This window comes from Pelmatolapia mariae, linkage group LG22 (genome assembly GCF_036321145.2).
Source record: "Pelmatolapia mariae isolate MD_Pm_ZW linkage group LG22, Pm_UMD_F_2, whole genome shotgun sequence".
In the NCBI taxonomy this organism is placed as follows: Eukaryota; Metazoa; Chordata; class Actinopteri; order Cichliformes; family Cichlidae; genus Pelmatolapia; species Pelmatolapia mariae.
Genome location: NC_086245.2, coordinates 23167574 through 23189901, shown reverse-complemented (window position 1 = coordinate 23189901; position 22328 = coordinate 23167574). Strand labels below are relative to the sequence as shown.

Here is a 22328-nt window from a genome sequence, read left to right as displayed (position 1 = left end):
ATTTCCTCTGTCAGCTAAATGCTGTGCTGATTAATCACTTGATTACTTCTAGCCAATATTCATTGGATTAACCTTGCCATTTGATGGCTTTCTGGTCGGCTTCCCGGAGAACAATAATCTTGGGGGAAGAGAGTCATGACCAAGAGACTGGTTCTGTGTGAGGCTCTGCCATGGAAGGTCAGGCATCTTTGCGTCATCTTGGAGAAATCACAGACACACACAGCTGAGGGACAAAGAACACTGAGCTCCTTCTTTCACAACAGAAAAAGACACAGTAGTACAATCCTTTGAGAGCATGTTGAAGCTGGGAAGAAAGCACACCTTAAAAACTGAAGAAAAAACAAAAAGAATCCCGACACTGGCCAGGATTTTTTTTCACTTTTCTTTTTTTAGTTTTATGACCCTCTTTAAACCTGAAGTGTTTCAGTAAAAAGAGAAAATGATGCAACAGATATATCAGCAAGCCTGTGTTTTGGTACATCAAGACACACTTTTCAGTCACTCGTTTCTTCTGAAGATCCACTTGGCCTGGTTGAGTGCCGCTACACCTAGAGACTTTTGACGATGACTGCTGTCATACGTCTCACTGAACTGACCACCACAGCTTCACAAACAGTACTGGGTATCACAAACGCACAATGAAAACCACACTCACACATGAGTAAAAGTATGTAATGAAAGTCTCAGCTCTATCTGTGACCCCTCGGGAGAAGAATGTCAAACATAAGGCCCGGGGGTGAGAATCGGCCCGTCAAAGATTCCCCACTGAACAATGTGAAGGAGGACATAAATTTGAGATGTTTAACTGTATTTTCCTAAGTCTTATGGCATTTCCTACTGATAAGAACCTCCCCCAAGATCATTCATACAAAACCAAAGTAAATCAGTAATACATAAAGAAATAAATAACAGAAAATTCCTGTTTTTTCACTATCTACTGTAGAAATGTATGATTTTTACAGTGGGCTCACAGGCTCAAGAGACAAGCTTTTTTGGAATATTACACTTTTTTTTTTTTTCAATTCAAGCCCAAAGCAGCATTTATTTGTATCATGTGGAAAAACTGAGATGTAATATTTAAATTGCACTTTTTTTTTTGTTGTTGAAGGTAACTAAAATAACTAAAACTTATAGCAAACTTGTGTGGCTATGTGTGCATAGATGACTTAGGTGAAGATGAGAGGATTCCACAAAGTACAAGATAGAAAACATGAAAAGCAAAAAGGCAATTGAAGAACAGGTGGGGAAAAAAGAAATTGGGTGGATGGGAGTGTGTACTTAACTGATATTACCTAGTGATTAAACACTTTGGAGGTGGAGAATGTAGAGAGCTCAAATAGCTGCACTTAAGTACTTGAAATGGTGAATGTACTTAAATGACGCTTGAAAAGGCAAAAAATATGTGCAGCGAGGTGCAATTAACATAGTTGACTAAGTGCAACTGAGAGTTTTTTCTTTTAAAGTTTTAGCAATTGAAATGCAGTGTTGTAGGATCAACATCAACTTAAAAAAAAAAACAACCTTAGAGTAGAGTTGGTCTAAGGATCATTAGAACCGTCACTGCTGTAACAACCCTTTAAGCCACGAGGTTCAAAGGGATCAGGGCAGCTGTCCGAGCAAGCTATTACAAAGCAGCATCCACCTCCATTACATCAAAGCCAACAGCTGTCTGCGTGCAAGTGCCTCTTTTTTTTTTTCTTCATCTGCACTTGCTGCTGTGCGCTCACAATTGTGTGAGCCTGCATCAGTGTGCGTGAATGTACCCGGGGAGAGGGTAATGAGGACCAGTGGGGCTAGTTTAAACAACCAGGGTTCACTAGCGGAGAAGTGAGCTGGAGCTCCAGTGCTCCCTGGAGCACAGAAAAAACCAGAGCAGCTTCCCATTCTTATAATCTCCAGCGCACGTTACATCAGGACTCAGCCAGATGGGTAAAACCGCTCACCCTCGACCCCGAACTCTTGCAGGACTGGCACTTCCAGAAATTCAAGGAAAGGAGTTTAGCCATGTGGTTTTGACTAGTGGAAGCTCCACTAACTTTCCAGTGCCACACTGTGTCCTGTGGAGCTACATAAGGCTTCTCTGCTTTAGCATGTTGCAGGGTACACAAGCCATTTGCAAAGAATAAAGTAAAAGCTTTGTTCAGTCAGCACAAAAGTTTAAAGTATACTTTTTTAAAAAAAGATCTCTTCTTTAATAACAGCTAATATTTTGGAATTTAATCAATTCATAACTGTCATGGCATTTTTCCTGGTAAAAAAGAATTATTTTTTATGGGGCAATGGTTTCCCCAGGGGATGTTTAGATATGTCCAGCATCCTAAAAACTCCCAGTGACATTTCAAATTGTCTCCATGCCACCTTTATGAATAATGAGAGGTGTATCTGTAAAACCATTATCGTGTTTACTGGTTGGTTGTTTGATCCCTGGACCCTCTGGTCTGCATGGCAAAGTATCCTAGGGTCAGGTACTGAACCCTAAGTTGTTCCTGATGCATTCATCTTAGTGTGAATGTGTGTGAGAGTTAGATAGACATAAAAAAAAAGAGCTTGTGGCTCTGAATGGGTGATTGAGGCACGTTGTATAAAGTGCTTTGAGTGCTCAACCAGAGTAGAAAAGATCTATGAACGAACCAATCTATTTACTGTGTGAGTTGGTTTTACCAGCTGAGAGAGTTTTTTTATAGCAGCCCAGGATTATTTTGTTCTGCATCCTGTCCAAACAGCATCCTCTCTGTGTGACGTGTTGGTCTCGCAAACATAATCTGACATCTGAGCAAAGCCAAAACAATTTTAGATTCCAGCTGAGACCATGGCATTTTTACCTCTGCAACTTTTCTTTGCAACATAAAAAAAATGGTTTTATGTAGCCGTGAACATTAAAAGTCTTTATTCAACATCTACCGCAACAGCTAGCACTTTTTGGCCTCAGGCGCAGTACAGCTATAACAAACAAGAGGCACGAGGCTCACGTTAACTTTAAACCTTCAGTTTAGCTTATTTGGGTCCAAATTTAAGAGAAGTTCTGCATATGAGAGCCTCATACTTTTTCTAAAATTGGCTGCCTTTTTCCCCCTCGTTTTCCATTTCTGATTGGTCACTGTTTGCAATCAATTTTAAACTGTTGTGTTTGTTTTACGCACACAAGTGTAAATTCTATTCATGTAGCCTTTTTGCTACTTTGGAAAATAAAACTATAGCTATTAGACCTGGCTACTTAAACAGAAGCAATGTAATTTATTACAAGTGCAATTAATGAGCTAAATGACAATGACAGTGACATCATTAGTGAAATCATTACAACTGGAATTATTATAACCGAATAATATGCTAATCAGCATCAATATTGAGGAAAGATTCGATTTGCCTTCATTTGATAAGAGGAGTGAAGGACCTGGTTAATAATAGACGTGTGTGTGTGTGTGCACGCTAAGGTTATATAACCTTAGTAGTTAACACCAGTAGTTTAACCTTCATTTAAACTACCGCTGCTTTAAATGAAGGCTGTGCTCCAATATACACATGTGCACAGATACACATAAAACACAGTGACAAACAGGCTTACACAACTAAACTCTCTCTCTCTCTCTCTCTCTCGCTCTCTCTCTCTCTCTCTCTCACACACACACACACACACACACACACACACACACACACACACACACACACACACACACACACACACACACACACACAGTAGCCTCATCACCTTACATTGATTTCCCGCTGGCCAACCAACTGCTTAGCCATCTTTGTGGTGACAGGTTGACCCATGAGGCCTGTTAGGTGCTTGCACGGACGCACACACACGTGCACACACACGGACACACAGGGAGCTATCCTGCAGCCTTTAGGGAACTCCCCGAAGCATTTATTGACCAGAGACAGAAAGTGGCTATTAATCTGACAAAGGCTTAAAAGCCTGCCACCGCCTGTTTGTTTGTGCATGCTTGTATGACATGTCGGTACATGCAAATCAGGGTGTTTGTGGCCTGCTATTTATGGATTTAACAGATGCATGCTTTACACTGTGCGTATTTGTCTTTGCTTGCATTCCTAAAGGAGTGTAATGGTCCTATGTAAAGATCCACTTAACAGATAAATCCAGTTGGAATTCAACAAAAAAAGAAGGGAAATTACTCTACATGTGTTACATAATTAGCTGTGGTGTCAAAGGTCTATAGTTTGGCCCCCATGACACCATTTAAAACATAAGGTGAGCTTTTCTAACCTCCATTCCAGCAAATTACCGTCATCCTGTTACTTCTGCCAGTTCAACACCCTAGAGGCAAACCTCCAAGCCTGACAGAGCAACAAGATAATGAGAGAACCGAGAAAGAAACAGGGAGGCGCAGGAAGAGCAAGAGAGAATGAAGGACACACAATATATTGAAAATGCCCGTCTCTGTGCGTGCATCTGTGCGTGCACTTGCGCCTTCATCCATCAATTAAAGTCTCAACTCTAAGATCCCTCGCTTTTCATCTTGGCAACAAAGAAAAGCAAAACTTATCTGTTGAGCATTAAAAATCCATGCCGCGGGAACACCGGTTGCCATGAGGTCAGAGATGGCGAGGGAGACAAAAGATCTGTCTTATGTTGTTGTGTTTCTCTGCCAAGAACATCAACTTAGAGGAATTTGTCTCCGGAGCCTTGTTATTGTCAACTCACTGTTCGGGGCCCACTGTGCTCTGAAGTGTCACAACAATACAAAAGCACACACAAGTGCACAAACATGCGTAATTTTCTGTTGGCTCAAAAAAAACATCATCACTGTCTTTTTTTGTTGTTTTTTTTTTTTTTAGCTTCTTCTTTATTTCCATGGTAGCAAAAAAAGGTTTGACATGTTGTAAAACTGCTGTTCAAGTGCCAGAGTTATCGTACGCTCTTTGTGTCAGTGTGTGTGTGTGTGAGTGTGTGCGTGCCTTTGGCGTGTCCTTTGTGAATGATGGCTTTGCTAAAGTGCTGCGAAAAGAAACATTGGTTTTCTACGCCTTTGATTCATTGCTGGTGTGAGAGAAATTTGCATAGCAGGCAGACTCGGGGCAGATCTGGGCTCTCGTTAGCCGGGTGGCTGGATACTTCATCATTATCATCAGGCTTGTGCTTTGGTTCCAGCCACTCTGCCCTTGCTCATAATCTTCAAGAAGGCGTTGCAGAAGGCAAAACAAAAAAACAATAAAGGTCTCAAACAAATTAGGCAATGCAGTGTGTGAAAGCCACTAACTTATTTGGTTGCTCGGTAGTAACTCGTGCGGAGTAGGTTTCACCTATCAGCCTGTTTTTTCTCTCTATCGTCTATAGTTTTGGCAGTGGCATCACGGATACAACTTAATATTTATTCGTTTGCCAATAAAAAAAAAAAAAAAAATTCTTTATGTCATCTTAGAAATGTACAGTGCTCCTGAGAGGTCAAAAACTGTCACACAAGCAAATAGAAAAGTGCTGTGAAAACTCACAACAGAAGTGTTTTTGGGGAGAGAATAACATGATGGTAAAGCTGCGTAAGTCACAAGCTAACAGCTAGTTAGCTAAAACATGCATCTACAGTATTATATGAGTCATGATATTAAAACACACATTACTTTGCATTTTTTTCTCCGTCACGACACAAATGAATCCTCCGCTTCTTTTAAGCATCTCGTGGTGCAGTCCTACACATCTTTCTCTTTCTGTCACTTCAGCTGCTGTTCCGTCATGTTATTGTCTCCACCAAAAAGGCTTTTATTGACCTTCTCTTGTATTTTCTGTGCCTTTGCAGCTTTTTTGGAGTGCATTTGACCTCTCGGGGCTGCCGTAGCAACATGTAAAACAACTGAAGTTTGAAACGGAAGAAGCAAATTGGATGAACAGACAGGTATGCCCAGTGTTTTTTTTCCCTCCGGCTCTCCCTGACAGGTTTGCTGCAGTCCTTTTGGGGACAGGGCTTGTTATAGAGGACATGCTGACGAGTGTCGATCGATACTAACTCCCAAACCGCAGCATCAGTCTGTGAGCTGTGCTTGTGTGAGTGTGTGTGAGCGTGTGTATGTATGTGTGCGGCATCTACATGTCTGTTGTTGTATAAGAAAGGTATCTGGCTCTCAGGACAAACACAGGCAGGTGCTGCTGTCATTCATTTCATTTTGCCCTTGAGGGTGTCAGTTCTCCTTGCATTGGTGTCTGGGCGCCTGTGTGTCTATGTGTGGTGGATTTACATATCACTTTATTGGAGATTATATGGACAGCTTCCATGGCTATTTTTCCTCTATGAATATTTTACCATCATATAAACAAAACACAATTTCAAGGCAGCTGTGCACATGGTCGGACTGGGGGAGGCTGAGGGGAAAAGTGGCCACGTCCCACTTATAGGTTAGGATTAGAGGGGAGGTTAGCACAAACACATAGATTTTCACATTGGAAACTTTAACAAAATTTGCGTTCCAAAACATCTATCGGGCTCCACCTGGCCACATTTGAGTAACAATTGGCTGCAGTAGCATGAAAGTACCTGCAGCAGGGTACAAAGGAAAGGAAAACGAGACTGAGATGGAGACTAAGAGTGTTTCTTCTTTCCTGAGTCTTAAATCCGCCATGGGTAACTACTGGAGTGTGACAGTAGGCTTATAACAGCCAGTGTGTCGATAAATCCCAAGTGCATTTATTTCCTGCAAGACCAGGAAAGCATACCTCACTTTACAACAACCCCCCCCCCACCCAAAAAAACAAAAAAGGACAGAAATGCCCCCCCCCCACACACACCCCTTTTCACTCATTTGGCCTGTTATTTATATATTAATAAGGTCACATGTGTCGTAAACTTTCATCCCAAGGCAGGATTACAACAATATAAATTTGAATTAATATGAATTGTTTCTAGTCTCCTGGCATCTTTTTTTCCTTTCATTTTGCAACTCTCTTTCAACTCTGTTGTGTATTTATTTGATGAAAATTGTCTTCATTTGCATGATGGCATGCACACTGGCTCGCTGAAACATTAGACAGAATTGCTAGTGATTAAGTTCACCCCTGCAAACATCCCATCAGATATGCAGATTACTGTATAGTCAAAAAAAGAAGAAGAAAAAAGGCCAATAAAACGGTAATGGTTGATGCAGAATTATTCAAAAAAGAAAAAGAAAAAAAAAAGCCTAATGGGATCATTATTCAAAGTCACTCAGACAATTAAGCATAACATATTTACATGTATTTGAAGTATGAAAAGAGTCGGAGCAGCCTCTGAATCAATGCAACCTCTGTAATGGAAAGTCTGTAATTGGACGCAAGCCTGTGACTGTTCTTCTGTTCTGTTTTTTGTTTCATTTTTGATGATCGCATTAAAGCAAACTATTTCAATCAAATATTATAAACAGCAAGGTTCCTTTTATGTAAGATTCCGATTACACGAAGAAACGAGGAGATCAAAAAAGGAGCAGAAACAGGAGGAAATTGTTCTGGGAGTCGGCTGCTCTGTAAAAACACACAAAAAACCTCCCAAAAGCAGAAATATTCTTTCCTGTCAAGAATGCTGTTAAAAAAAAAGGAATATTAAAGTACTACTGACCACTACCTAAAATGCCCTGACATCCAGTTTTCCAGCATGTGCACTTATGTAGTTGACCATAGCTCCCCACTGCTCTGTTTCTATTACATGCAGATGATAACATCTATAACTGACATATAGGGAAGGAGGCCAGGGTAAAAGGAGGAAGGAGAGGATTTACTGCTCTCCTGGAAACTGTCTGAGGGGGAGAGTTATCTTGGAAGCAAAGAGCCATGGATGAGTGGAACAGAATGACGGATAGCGAAAGTAAGGGATGCACAGGAAACCCACCAGCACACACACACACACACACACACACACACACACACACACGCACAGACAAGCAGATGGGCACATACACTTTCCCGTGTGTTTTTGCTAAACACGAGGGGCACGATTTCCTTGTCTTGTAATGATTTCTAAATAGGGCGTCATTGCCCAGGGATATATTTAATTGCCACACACCGGCTGGTGACGATGATGTGCACTGACAAAAAGAGCGCACGAGGCAGAGGGAGAGCAAGAGAGGCACTAGTCACGCTTGTTTTTGAAGTCTGACTTTGACTTCGCAAGGGCAGGAGTGGCTGTCACTCGGTGGTCACCATTCGCAGCTCGCTGTTTTGATGTTTTGGGGGGAATTGTACTCCAGCTACAGGAGGCGGCTGCTGTCAGATATCGACTCGCTTGCCCACAGTGCCCTTTCTTGCTTCCTTCGCACACTCACAAGCACACACGTGATCACCTTCATGCCAAGCTATTGTGTTCATCTTGGGCAGCGTTGCCAGATTCCCATTGCAGGAACTGTTATATCTCCCTCTCCGCTGCAAGCCGATGGGCGTTTGTGTTGTGCTGTGTGTATGCTTTTCTTTTTTTAAGTGCACATTCATCTTTGTGAGCATTCCAATGTGTGTTTGTGTATTTCTGATCCAGTATTCAGGGCCAGTCTCTCTCACAGTTACCACTCTGTCCACCACCAGAGTGGATCAAACAATCAAGACTTGATTGAAGTGCAGACTTTCAGCTTTAATTCAAAGGGTTTAATAAAAGTATTGCTTTAACTTTTTTAGGAATTACAGCTATTTTCACAGATAGCCTCTGAAAATGAATAGCTATGTATACGAAAAACGGAAGATTTAAAATTCCAGGGATTGTATAGCTCAGTCACAGGAGACAAACAAAGGTCATGCTTAGTGATTGGGAATGATTTTGAAATTCACATCTACAGTGTTTGAAACACACACTAGGTTTTCAGGAAGAACTACGTGTGTCTGTGTGTCTGAGTGTCTGAGAGAGAGTGAAGTTTCCCTTGCTGTATTAAGATAGATAGCTTTGTCCATGGGAGGCTATCATGTGTCTGGCAAACAGATTCCCCTCTTGTCAAGCCAAATGAACACAAATAAGTTCACCAGAGGAGACATTGGAGGGGGGAAGAGTGTCCATGTGCACATATCATAAAGGGTATATTAAGAATAAAGATGTGATGCGGGCAGGTGTCCCAGAATGATCTGGTACTTTCATGATAAGTAAATCGTAGTTTCATACATAAGAATCTGCAATGAGTTCCCTCATATAAATCTTAAAGAAATGCAATGCTTTCATGAGGCAAGTAATTACATTTATTCTAGAATTCATTAAAAAATCTGACGGCTCAAAGGACGTGAAAATACAGAATAAGTCCAACCTTTTGTAGAAAATAGCAGATGCAACTGACCTTGTCGTCAACAATCTCCTGGTTGACGACCAGGAGATCCTGCACCTTTTTAAAAAAAGATGACATAGTTTTACAGGGACAGCAATAGTGATGTGTCATTTGTGAGTGAGCCGATTCATTGTAGTAAACGACGACAGGGAGGGCTGAATCTTCAGCTGCTCCTGCTCAGCCCTGCTGGAGACTGCAAAGCTAAAATGAGGCGCTGGCTGAAATCACACCCATTTTTATTTTCAGCCATTTTTCATTTCAAACTTTTGTCCAGGCCTTAAATCCCAAGTATGATCTCCTTAGTAGTAGTAAATGAATAAAAATATTGTCTCCCAGCGCAAAAAACATTCCTAATTGTTAAATTAGGCTAAAATAGAAGAGCTGGACCTCCCATCACTAAGCAGCAGGTATAAGTAACGCCAACAAACTGGGTCCCATTTGTGCAAAGTGTTACCCACTTTGCCTTGTTTTGCTTTCACTCACTGGTTAGATTTAGGCATTTGAAACTTCTTGGTTAGGCTTAGGAAAGGATTGCGGCGCGGGTTAAAATACACACTTTCACACTAACAAGAGACAGTCATAACCTGGTGCATCACACACAGCCACTAACAGACACCTTGTAAAGAAATGCGACAGTGGCATTTACAAAAGTGGCACTACTTTATGCCACAGGAATGAGAACATGCTTTCAGTTTGCAACATTTTGGTGATTACTCTGTTCAGCAACAGGGTAATTTAGCCTTCAGGACAGCCAGTAGTATGCCAATGTCAATTTAAGATTAAGACACTGATGATCTTTAGTGTCACCAGCCAAACTTCACAAAAATATCAAGGAAGTCACTTGTGGCAAAATGATAGAGCATGAAGTGCTAGGCCATGCTAATAAGCTGTGGGATGAAATTGACCTGAACAACAAATCTCAGCGTCACAACGTCGTATTACCAGGTCCTTTCCCCCTCACACACACCTGCAAAATTCCACTTTAATTCCACAGATATAGGTTCTAATCAGAAAGTATGAATTCCACTAAAGATAAGACAAACACTGGGGAAACCTTTTCTCCATTTTTCTTTTAATATTTTTTTTATATGATTTTGCAGTGGACACACCCTGAATGTCGGACAGACGGATTGCAAATGCCAGTGAGAGGTAACACACACAGCTATAAAACCCCATCTTCCTTCAGGGCTGTGTACCAGGGTAAGTTCTCCATCATGCATCAAGAATAGAAACAGTTCAGGACGACATACACTTACAGGTCTTTGAACTTAAATGCACCCCGGCAGCAGCAGCAGCATGGGAATGTGTCTTTCCTTGATACTGGGAAGTAAAAAACAGATTTACATAATGGCAGGCAATATGTCATGTGCCTTGATGCTTGGTATCAATAACCCTCCTCTGTCTGTCTTACTATGTCTCTCCTGGTGACAATACCATCAGCTCACTTCTTGAAATGGATGTTAGTATCCATAGCACCTTCAGAAGAGCATTAGATCACCACTGGTTATCAACTGCAAAGACGTTTCCAGCCTCATTCCACCTGACAGGTGGCAGGTTCCACATGTGTTAAATCACTTACTGTACCAAGAAGTAATTATACTGCCACCATAAATCTTCCAGATGTCCCAGCAAGTAAGATTATCTCCTCACATTCCACCACGCGCACATATACGGTCACAAGAGCAAATGCGTTTTATGCTGTGAATGCTGATACAAAAGCAGATACACATGCAAAGTAACTGCTGTGGGCTCAGGTGGCCAGTTGTTTACCACATGGGTCAAAGCATTGCACTTCCCACGCATGGCTGAACTATGAGTGGAAAAGATGCACTGGGAACAATTACTTTGTAAAAGCTTACATGCTATTCACCAGGGCTACTGTGTGTTGGGGATTTTTTTGGTGAGTTGTTGGAGTGGCACAGTATACCTGTCAAGAAAAGGTACAAGCAAAAAGGTTGCTTTCAATCAACAGCAAAGTCACATTTGTTGAACAGTTCCTGTTCTTTATTTTGAAGAATTAGAGAAGAAATCAGAAGCAAGTATCCATGTCGACACAAAGCCACATCAATGGCTATCACGCCACAACAACAGCCATCTCGTCTTGTGTTGTACAGTAAGACCCCACAATTTTAGAGAAAGAAAACTCAACGATTAGATCCTGTATAAGCTCGCTCACTGCAATAGCAGTGAGAGACAACTTCCTTGTAACAGAATCGCCAGGCTTAGGGTGGAGCAGCCATCTGCTGCAACTGGCTGGAGGAAGAGGAGAAAAAGAAGACAGGATAGAGGAGCATAGAGATCTGCCGAATAACACAATAACAAAGACACAAACTGCAGAAAAGAATGGGAAAAAAACGACTGACACGCAATATATATTTATGCACAAGGAGTGAAAACATAGGCCTTTGAAATGGTTGCTTTAAAGATGAGGACGGGTCTGAAACATTTGCAGTCTGCTGCTGTCTCCAAAGGAACTTTGTTGCCTCAAGATGGTGATGAAACAGCATTAGGATGGAGCTTGCGAAGCAGTGTGGACAAGTTGGCAATTAAATGCAATCTGTTTGCGATAATATGGTGCCATCTACATATACAAAATACTAACATTAAACTTTGCTAACTCTAGAAATGGACATAAACGGCTTACAATCAGAGCTCAATCAGAACCCTAGAATCATAGATTTAAAACAGAAATTTAGAAACTCCTCCACAAATAGAGACAAAGTTACTGCAGGACAGCAGTTTCAGTGCAAAATGACACTTGGCAACCTTGCTTTTATATAGAATTAGAATCAGAATATAAAGAGCAAAAAAAATGGAATTAAGTTTTTCCAAGTCACAAGGTTGACATCATAATTTTGCTATTGTGTGACTGAGCCCGTAATAATAAGTTTCAATTTAAAAAAAAGAAAGAAAGTTTTAAGCTTTATTTTAGGGTGACTGTCTCAAAAGCCCAAACATTTAACTGATTCCACATACTCACACTGTTAGTGGGGTCCATGGATGGTAAAATTCAATGTATTGTTAAAAAATATGGGGAAAAAACTAAAGTAAAATGGGAGAATCACTGGTAAACTTGTCCTTCAAGAGTGAAGATTTCTCTGTTAGGATAATATGATACTATGAGGCCCCATATATGTGATGAATGGTAATTCCAATTGTTGAGTCTGGGAGTAATACGGGAGCTGCTCTGCTTTGCTTGGTGTTCTGAAGAGCTGGGTTGATCCAAACTAACATCTTAAAGCACTAAAGTGACATAGTGGATGCTCAGCACTTTCTGTGTTTCAGTGCTTTTTAATATTATGTTTGACATCACTTATTATTTATGGTTTGATGAGTAGTGTGTAGCGAGCAGGACTGAAGATGCGCAGGGAGTGGTGGGATAGGGTCCACAAGCTGGAGAGTTTACAGGAGAAAAGTGTTGCGTCAAATCAAACTGATATAAACTGTATCGTCTGCTCCTCTTTTCCAATTTAAAACAATATATTGGAACACTTTAAGCAGGCAACAACACCCAGCCATAACAGATGAGCACATGAACTGAGGGAATACAAACGTCCTAACATAATTCATGGCATTCCACTGATGTTAGAAGGAAAGTCAGAGGAGAAGAACACTAAAAGTCAGTGAAAAACATAGATAAATGTCACCTACAGTTGGGCTGCTGGGAGTGGAATAGTACCTATAGCCACATTAGCATCACGTGCTCCACTGCACAGCTATAAAGCTAATTGTGATGGATCAAATTGCCACTGTATGTAGGCAAAGGCTTTTGTTGTCTTCTTGTCAAAGCAAAGACAAAAGAATTTTGTCATGCAGGTGAACCGCCGTTTGCATCCCACAGATAGTTGCTTAAAATCAAATGCTTTGCTTCAAACTGCATGTCAACGTTTCGCTCACATGAAATGTCACTGTTGCCAAAACAACGCAGGGGTGTGTGCTTGAAAATCAGCAAGTGGTGCCACACCAACATATTTTTTTCTTGTTTTTTTCACTCTTTATAAAACCGCAGAGGCTGATGCTTTACGCAAAATGTCATCCCTGTCACAGAGATTTGCATGGTTGGAGTTTGACATTGGAATGCTTTTTTTTTTTTAATATCATCACGCAACTGGAAGTCCAACAAACAATTGCACACGCATCCACATGCACGCTAGCCTCCTGTGGGGATTGTATCATGTGACTGTGGGCACAGGTGCTCTGTGGAATGCCTGTCTATTTTCTGCAGTTAATCGATCACATGAAGTCATCGGAGCTTGACTTTGGGAGTCAGTGGGCCAGAGAGTGATACAGACTATGTGAGTGTGCATCTATGTGTGTGTCTGCGCTGTAATACATCATTGTATCCCATTATCAACGAATCGCTCTATGGCCACTCTAAAGCTGTGAGAGCCTTCTGAGAGACGCTGTAGCTCTGAGGTTTTTCGTCATCCACTCATTCACACACAAATATCCTAGGCGCTCGCACTAACTCACACTTGCTCTTGTTCTCACTCTCTACTCACGCACACACGCAGGCATACACACACGCTGCACAGTGCACGCAGTCTCAAATGATGGGTATGCATGGGATGGGGGCTCTCTAGAGGCTATCTAATTTGGCCCACTGGTGCCTTAACCACATCTCCCTCGCTTCACTTCATCTCCTCGCATGTCGCTCAAAACTTCCGCTGGCCTAAAATATCCCGCTCACAATCTTACTCTGACTTCCCTCGCCTCCTAACATCATACAACTTTCATTAGGTGCAGACAGAGTGATAGACCTAATTCAGCACCAACCTTTGCCCCCCATCTTATTCCCTCGACCAGTTACACCCTTGGGATCTGAAAGGCATTTTCAACACGGGGCCAGGTTACTGAAACTCTGCTGTACTATATTCTCTTGTGTGTGTGTGTGTGTGTGTGTGTGTGTGTGTGTGTGTGTGTGTGTGTATGTATGCATTTTAATGTTATATGTGTGTTCACACTTTTTATGTTGTTCTCAGTAAGCTAGTATTGGTATAGTATGTTCCTGGAGAACATATTGCCAATTCCTTTCATAAATATTCTCTGACTGATAAGGTTTTTCAGTTTAATTCAATTGAGCTCAGTTGAATTGAATTAAATGTTATTTATATAGCGTTAAATCAAAACAGTCACCTCAAGGTGCTTTATTTTATAAGGTAAAGACACCAAAATAATAGAGAGAAAACTACAACAACCTCAACAACCTCTTTTGAGCAAGCACTTAGCTACAGTGGGAAGGAAAAACTCCCTTTTAATAGGAAGAAACCTGCAGCAGAACCAGGCCCAGGGAGGGGCAGCCATATGCCATGACTGATTGGTGAGAGAAATGAGATGAAAAGGTCAAAACCCACTTAAGCCTTTGGTATACCATGCAGATTTGCCCTCATCACCACAGGGGTAAAAAAAAGAAAAGAAAAAAGAAACAGAAGCAAACAAACAAACAGGAAGTTTACTAGATCATTTAAAATTTAGTAAATCAATATATCTATTTAGAGGTGAAGGAAATTGGTCAATGCATGCATGAGGGAGTGAGAGTATATGCTTTTTGCAATACTTTTTTAATCCTTTGGTGTTAAAAAAGTCATTGTGTCTACCTGTTTATGGATCATTTATGGATCAAATTCTGTCTTTGTTGAAAACACAAATTGAGTTTAAACATCGTACATTTTCTTTTTCAACTCAAAAGGCTAACCAGTGCACCGGAAACGACAATGGATGCAATTGGAACGCAGCGAGATATCTGAAGACGCTAATTGGAGAGGAGTTACAGAACTCAAGGAGGATCGATGCAGTCTAAAATTGCCTTTTATAAGCTGTTTTTGTATTGGAGTTAACACCTGCAATATCACACATCAACACAGCTCACATTATTGAATTCTAACAGAATACAACCCGCTTAAAAAAAACCAAAGTCTGTGTCAAAAACTGAGAATAAACATCTTGAATCTATATGTGCAGATGGCAGTGGTGGGAGGCAAAATAAGACATAGTGGCAGAGTACAACATGTAGGAGTCAAGCAAGCATGCATACTATGCAAATGTATTGTGCCATCTGCAAAAAAAAGAAAAAAAAAAGAATGTAAGAAAAAGAGGACAGAGGTCATATTTATTGGAAAATACACAATATACAATATAATTTTGATTTGTGGCATATTTAATGGCATCAGCAGGAAGTTGGCTTGTGTACTATGTTCCAATCCATACTGATCCAAAGCAATCTGTTGAGAAAATGGGAAAGGATTTAAATGACAAGGTGTGTATGTCTATCAATGTGTGTGTGTGTGTGTGTGTGTGTGTGTGTGTGTGTGTGTGTGTGTGTTTATGTGAGTGTTTGGGCCTTTGCTGGAGCATAAAGGGGCTCAGTGCTGAGCCCGTTCAGTAAGAGAGTCATAGACCATGTGCGCAGAATACTAATTCTCCTGCCACAGTCTTTCACACACACACACGCACACACGCACACACACACACACACACGCACGCACGCACGCACACGCACACACACACACACACACACACACACACACACGGCCGTGCTCCATTCTTTTAGGGAAAAAATATCTCCGCAGCTACTGTATTGTATGGCATGCAATTACTCTTTGTCATAAGCCGTGGCGTGTGTTTGCAGCCTGCATTTTTCATTGTGTTTGTATGTGTTTGGGTAAAGGGTTATGCAAACACCTGTATGTAAATACAGTGTACCAGCACACTGTGAGAATAAACACATATTACCCATGTTGCTCGAGATACACAAGAAAAAGCACACACTTCTCTCCGCTCTAATTACCAAGAAGCGATAGTATTCCGTGAGGAAGGGATGAACTGACTGCTTGTGTGTGTGTCTGTGTCTAGGTGTGCGTGTGTAAGTGTGTATTTTTAAGTGACGGACCACTGGCTTCTGCTCAATGGAAGGTTGATCTGGTCCCCAGAGCTCTCGTCAAATCCCAGTTTCCTCTCTAATTTCCTCCTTTCTGTGTTTCCACCTCCTCTTTCTACACCCCTACCACATGCATATGACATAATCCGCAACCTGAATCTGTGCTAACATGAATTCCCTTGGAAGTGAAATGCTGTAACTGTGTGTGTGAGTGTGTGCAGTATGGATGTGTGAATGTGCAGGGATTAAGGCAGATGTCCAGCAAAGTGACCTTTTGACAGCTGGATAATGAAGCGTATATGGAAATTAACGACACCTTACTCACAGAAATTCAGATGTCAACATTTAAGCATGCAGACTTGCCATGAAGTATCTGTAACTAAGCATAGTAAAATACTGTAGACATGTGTGAAAGTCCTAAGCCATCCATCACTTCTTTATTCATTTTGTTCATGGAAGCCGGCACAGAAATGATCTCAGTGGAAGTTTGGCTGTCAAGAAACTATTCAAATGCCAAATTCCACAAGAAGAACTCACATTATTGAAGCAGTGTGGGATCATGTTGATTAGTAAAAGTACAAAAGGCGGGTCAAGCTTCTTCAAAGAAGAGCTTTGAATGCCTCCATTTACAAAGTAAAATTACCAGAAAGGTAATACAAAATACTGACTTTCAAGCTCTTTAGAATTGTACAAACTCAGTTTTTGCCTTACGCACTATATTTCCATTTACATTTGCACATTTCAATAAATCACTGCACAAATTTTGTTATTATCCTAATAAAAATTGGGTGACTTAAGACATTTGAACAGCATTGTGTATTACAAAAACTGTCATCCTGAAATAGATGGTTTTTTTTTCCAACAATTTATGAAACTTGAGCATATTTTATTATGTGCACAGGTCTCTGTGGTACTGGACTGTTAAAGGAATGAATCATTGTGTACCACTGTAGCTGATCAAAGTCACTCAGATTAAAGTAAGAGAAATACAAGTCAAAGACAAGTCCAGCTGTCCTTGCTCTCCTGCATCTGTAAACACTGCTGGTGGACATTACAAACATGACCTGAATGTGTCATGACAGCACAAAGCCAGATTGCGCTTGCACTGGAGGCAGTGGACACTTCTTCAGCTGCTTCATTCCTATATTTATGGGTTGAACTTTACTTCCACTCCAGTGCCAAAATAAAAGTAAGGAAGAAAGAAAGAAAGAAAAAGAACATAAGACTGTGTACGTCTACACCCAAAAAAATTATTTTGACAATAGTAATTAATAACAACAAAGTGCTGGTATTTACTGTAAAGGTTGAGCTTTTTTTTTTAATAAATAAAGGAAAAATTACAATAAAATTACTGTATTAAATTTTTCTATTTATTTTTTAAAGAATAGCAATACATATAAACCATGTTGCATTTAAGTAAAATGCAACCAGTGCAGTTTATGTAGGATTTCTTTTTTTCTTTGAAAGAATGGACTCCCGTCTTCTTGGCATGGAGAACAGAGGCTGGATTTTTTTAAGGTTAGCTTGAGGCTGCATCCTATAGTATTTCCTAAAGAGTACATTATTTAAACTGACACTTCTCTGTGCTTACAACAGCAGTCTTTTCATTCCTAATACCAACTAGTGCAAATAATACGATGAATAACAAAAGAAAAACAAGCACCAAATTACAGCCTTTGCTGCAAACTTGAGAAGGAAGCTTCCACTTAGAGCCCCAATTTAATATGTGCATGCCTACTAATTAAATCAAAGGGCAACTACGGTAGATATTGTAGCGTGATGAATGAGCCAACACACACAGGATGGTGTAATTCTCTCACAAATGATTGATGAACGATTGAAAACAATGATGTTAGCTTCATACTCTCCGTTCAGCTGTCTCTCACATAAATGAGACGTTCTTATGTCCTCGGGATCCAGAACAGCTCATGATATTAAGAAATATAGTATACCACGGTAAGATAAATCTGCTGTTTATTGCCATTTTCTGATTAGGTGAGGTAGAAGCTACGGGCAAATGTGGTGGAAGCCACGAGCTGACATGACAAGGAACTCCATGTCTTGACATCAACTTAATCCTTACACTTCATACACCAGGAGAAGCCATCTGTCATCTATCACAGTGCTGTTGTTGGCACACGTGCGGACTTTATGAATACATAATTGACAAATCACAGGCATGACATGAAGGAGTAAAATTACAAGCTATCATATAAATTACACAGGATCTTAGAATAGGGTGGACATAATGGATGGTCTCTATTTTCATCAGCAATTTAATAGCAGAAATGTACTAATTGAACCCACATGCACTAAAGACATGCAATCAGGGTATCTTATTTGAGAGTTCCTTTGAAGATTTAATGTATTCTGTCATTGCTGTGTAGATATATAAGTATAGTTCACCATTAAGAATTGGCTAGATTAAGAAATGGTTTTTCTCTCTTCATCTTTAAAAAGGCCAAATAATTCACTCAAGCAAGGCTGCCCTTCATTCCAAATAGAAATCTAAAGGATCCTGTGTATTTGCAGGAGCAAAGCCTTCAAGCTCACTTTTTACCGCAATAGAAATAAGAACACGAGAATGTGAAATTAATATTTTTATGTAATGCTGAGATCTCTGTCCATTTTAGTAAGTGCATTTGATTAGTGTGCAAAGGAGAGTTAGCTGTAATATTTTCAGTTTTAGAAAAGAAAGAAGGGGAAAAAGCACAACATGTAAAGACCATAGGAAAAAATAGCACGTGGAAATAAGCATCGTCACAAACTTTCAACTGTAAATATTAGCCACATGCTAATGTGTGCACATGTATGATAGCACTTTGTATTTCCTTTTCCTTTTTCCCTTTTTTTTTTTTTTAGCTTAATACAAAATGGTTATGTGGAAGAAATCAGGTGTGGGCGGAGACAGCTGCTCATGGATTGGAAAAGCCGGGGATCTGAGTTTTATCAAGCAGACCTGACATTCAGCCACAAAACATCTCAGGAACTGAAATGTGCCTTCACTTGCTCATGGTCGTGGTGTAACAGTTAGCTCTAAGAATCACATCATAAGCACAAGAGTTACAAAAATATAGAGAAAAGCCTTTTAAAGCATAAACATGTTGCATTATGGCTTTTTTGCTGTTTTAGGAATACGTACATTGCAGGTCATGTCCAAGTCCAGCTTTTTAGAGTAACTAAAACTGCAAACTATTTACAGCAGTTGAGGAAAAGCCCAAGGTTACATGTTTATTAAACTGGAAAAGCAATCTGTTTGCATTACTTTCCATACTCTCTGCCATTTGAGACATTCGCAGCAAATTTGAGAAAGTTAGATTTGAGAGTTGAGTCATTATTATTGTTTAGTTTACTCCTCGAAGAGTCAGTGTCAATAGAGGAGATTCAATTTCATATTCTGCAAACAAGTTTGTTGAATTTACTATGAACTGTTTCTCTACAAAGTACCATCTCTCACTGCCAGCATCCACTGAGACGCCTATAGAAAAATACACATATGCCGTATTAAAGACCTGGTTGAGCAAAGTGTCACTCTAATAAACTACATAGATAAATTCTTTCTTTGCCAACTCCGTGGATGAAGAGCAAACAGGCTTTTTTCACAAGTAAATACTCATCATTTGATGCCTCTGGCACTGATTAACAGCCTAGGTCATATTTAGTGCAGTTTGATTACTGTACTGGTTGAGGTCATCTTGTAAAAAGGAAGAAAAGTAGATTTCAGATTCAAATGGCTTAACAATGCAAACTGTGTTGATAAATTACTTTTGTTAAAACAAGAAACTCAACTGAGCCCTGCTGAGTTTAACTTGTATTCATGACGAATTAGAAAGTTCTGTTGATCATGCATTTACCTCATCTATAAATCTAAAATCTAAAGATACTGATTGTGTAACTCGGTGTAACTAGATCTGTTTGCCCATTTCAAGGAAAAGATCTATAGAATTGTTACCTTCAGAAGTTTTAGTTGTGAGTTCAGCTAATTAGATGTCCAGTGGATTGCTTATGTAAAATTTATGAAGAAAGATCTGCAGTATATTTAGTTCCCATCATGGCTTCCCATCGCGAGTTGGCAACCCTGCCTTATTTCATCTTCTTCTTTGATGTGCTTGTTTTTATATGCTTTTCCGCTAATTTCCTAACTCTTGTGCCAAAACCTCTTTTTTTTTTTTTTTTTTTTTTTTTTTTAGCACCGACACTCGCCCATCACTATCAGAAAAAATACATTTTTTATGTGTTTCAGTTCAGTCAACTGACCTTTAACTTTTAACAGTTGTTTTAATACTCACCACTGATTGTAGCCTAATTCTGGCTGGGAATGAAGTTGTATTTGTTGCTTAACTATGGAAGCAATATGGTAAATAGATGCATCTCGATGAGGGGTTAGGTCATTAATTATTATTTTTATTATCAATAATAAATGAGTCTGTCTTTCTGCAACTGAGACAGATGAGCTGTTACAGAGTAGCAGTTTTAGTTTTTCATTTCAGTTTCATTTTTCTTTTATACAGATGTCGTTCTAAGGCTCAGACACTGCCCTGTTTACTAAAGTCAAAATTCATTTCCTTTGTTCTATTTTTTACTATTTGTTTTCGTCTTAAATTTAAAGTGTCTGAGTCTCACCACAGCTGACAGTTGAAAGTTGGCAACCATGCATTAAGGCAAAAAGTGGACTGGCACGAAGGAGAAAGCTGGCATTTAAGCTTTGTTTTTGAGTGTCTCTGACTCAGCGAGGGCAAAATTGTTTATCTTTCAGTCGACAGAAAGGGGACAGGAGCAGAGTAAAGGCAAGATTATGGCTGTTACTCTGACAGCACAGTCCTGGATTTACAGTAATTTTAACATTTATGGATAATTACTGCAAAAGGGAACTGGCGAGAAAAAAATGTTTTCTACAGAAGACCAGTGGTTGAGAACATCCTGCAGGAGTGGACAGTGGCTGGTTGCTAACTAATCTTTTTTTTTCTTCTTCTCCGCTCTCTTTAGGGGTCCCCACAGCGGATTGTGTGCATCCATCTAAACCCTATTGCCAACATTTTCCTCTCTCACGCCAATCCTCTTAATACCCTCCTTTAATACATCCATAAATCTTCTCTGTGGTCTTTCTCTTGTCCTCCTGCCTGGCTTGCCATATTCAACATTCTTTGCCCAATATATCTACTATCCTTCCTGTGCATATCTCCTATCCTTGGAGATTAAAGGTTGCCTTATCTCTCTAACTTTAACTCAAAACCTGAGCTGCCCTTCTGATACAGTCATTTCTAATGCTCTCTCTTATGGTCACTGCACTGAAATTCTTAGCATCTCCAGCTTTGCCTCCTGACGTTTTGATAGCGCCACCTTCTCCAAACCATACATGTGACTGCTAATCAATATGTCAGCAAATAATTGTCTCATGGAAGTGACACAAAAATAAAGCTAAGAGGTCTTTCAGGACAGTGGCATAAGTTGGATATCACTGCAACCCTTAGAATTAATTAAAAGAGTTGCATTATCAGTTTGACTTTTGGCCAAAACAGTTACATGGCACTTTCTCAAGCAATAGTACATCAGGTCAAGACAAAATGGTAAATGACTCACTTCCTTAATCTCCCTTAAGTATACCCTTTTCTTCCTCTATGAGGTTATAAGATGATAAATGCTCCCCTGCTCATGAAATCCGGAAGACGATAACCTTCCCACTAGCAAGGTAAAAATCTCCCTAGAGCTCTTAGTGTGTGTGTTAGTGTGTTGTTAAAGGAAGGCCAAGCCTAGCAATAACCTGGTTCTAATTATTACTATTCAGACTGCAAACATGCTTATGAGGCACCCAAAGGAAAATTATTATGCAATTATGTGACCTGAAAAGCAAACTCCATCTCTGTATATCACCTCTATATTGTTCTAATTTAATTACATTAGACTAAATACTCTGGTGGCAGTGATGAAGTGAAATGATTAGAAAGCTTTAGCACAAGTGCTTGTCCATTTCTGTTTGGATTAAGCACTTATCTGTGTTGCTTGCAGGCAGAAAACAGATTTATGCGGATGCACACACGCAAACAAATTTCCATGTGTATTGTGCGTGAAAGGATTGTCTTCTTTGTGTCTAATTCATTGATGTAGAAAAGACGGTTTGCATATTGTCCATTGGTGTCAAATCTGATCTAGTCCTAACATTCTCAGTGGATGGATACACACACACACACAATACCGTTCAGCATGTAAACTGAAGTCATGGGAGCCCCACCTC

General features: G+C 40.1%; 1 protein-coding gene across 16 annotated transcripts in view; it reads right to left on the bottom strand.

Annotated features, from left to right (window-relative positions):
• The window catches only part of adgrb2 (adhesion G protein-coupled receptor B2), a 260606-nt gene that overhangs the window by 152960 nt on the left and 85318 nt on the right, over nucleotides 1-22328 (bottom strand). The window lies entirely within an intron of this gene.